The following is a 1,624-nucleotide window of genomic DNA, read 5'->3' as shown; positions in this document are numbered from 1 at the left end:
CCACAAACATCAAATTAGTGAATACTGACAGATTGCTCTTAAGGGAAATATAGGGTTAAGTTTTTGCAAACCTCTGGTCACAACATTTTTATCAACCAATCAATACATAACCCTGATTTATGTGTGTTTCCATCTAAAGACAACTTACTTAATATATTTTGGTGATTTATGAACACTGGACTTATGGTCAACATTATAATCTAGACCTAAAGCTTATCTAACACACACATTTTTTTCATAAGGTACATCACAACTTCCTTGCACGTCAGAACATTAGACAGTACTTCAGCTGTTTTTCTCGGGGGCCATTTTAAGCAGCAAAATCACCAACAAAAACCACAAAAAGACAAAAAAAAAAAAACCCCACCCAAAACATGGCACTAAAAAACCATGACAAGGACACTTATTTATATATTTATATATTATCAATCTTTGTCAGTTCTTCCACAAGCACAGACACTAACACATACAGACACAGACATCAATACGCATACATACAGATGTATTTACCAGACTGACAAAGATTGATAATATATAATACTGGAGGAAGTGGTTCATTAACAAGATCTTTCATACAATCTTACTGTGAATGTAAATTACCACCAACATTAGGAAGGGTATGTGGAAAGGTCTATCAAAAATTTAAGAGTACATATACTTCATCAAGATATCCACTTCTAGAAAACTATCCTATAATTGCGGAAGTGAGCAATTTTACAAGCACAAAAATCTTCAATCTGGCATTATTTGTCATCATAAGAAATTAAAAATAATTAAAACTGCCCTTGAGAGGAACTGGTCAAATACATTATGGCCCATCCATACAATGAAATATCATGTGGTTGTAAAAAAATAATGATCTGCATGTGGCAACATGGAACGATGCTCATAATATGTGTGAAATAGGAAAAGGAAATTGCCTTATAGTACGTAAATTGTGGAATAACCTTGTAGAATTCAAACATGTTTATATATAATTCATTTAGTGTGAATATTTTATTTTATTCCACTTTATTTTATGCAAACAAGATATCCAAAATGATGTTAACATTGGTTATCTATAAGTCACACGCTGGCCTTTGGCTCTCAGATCCCTCCCCACCTGTCTCTGTCCCTCTCTGAATCACAAGAAACTACATTTCTCCTGTCCCTTTCCCTCTGTCTTCAAGGTAAGTTTAAGAATTTGGGGACAGGGGCCCCTGGGTGGTTCGGTGGATTAAGCCACCAACTGTTGATCTCAGCCCAGGTCTTGATCTCAGGGTCCTGAGTTCAGCCCCCACGATGAGCATGGAGCCTACTTTAAAAAAAAAAAAGGAGAAGAACGAAGAAGAAGAATCTGAAGGCAGTGTTAGAAGGCTAAAGGGTGGGAGGAGGGGAAAAGCCAGGGTCTGTCCTCCCCTCATTCTCTGCTTTGGGTTGTGTCTCCAGCAGTGGCAGCTCCTCTGCTCCCCTCTCTCTAGCAAGTCTTCTTTGTGGCTCCGTGTCCCTCTAGGCTGACCTAGTAGAGTTCCAGGTTCCACCATAAACTCCTCATCTTCAGTAATGCGGCCAGCCACCCTTAACCCCTTCGTCTGCCGTCTTCCGCTACTTAAAGCACTGCTTCTGCTAATGTCTGGATTCCATT

Source organism: Neomonachus schauinslandi, chromosome X (assembly GCF_002201575.2).
Source record: "Neomonachus schauinslandi chromosome X, ASM220157v2, whole genome shotgun sequence".
NCBI lineage: Eukaryota > Metazoa > Chordata > Mammalia > Carnivora > Phocidae > Neomonachus > Neomonachus schauinslandi.
This window is presented reverse-complemented; position numbering follows the sequence as displayed.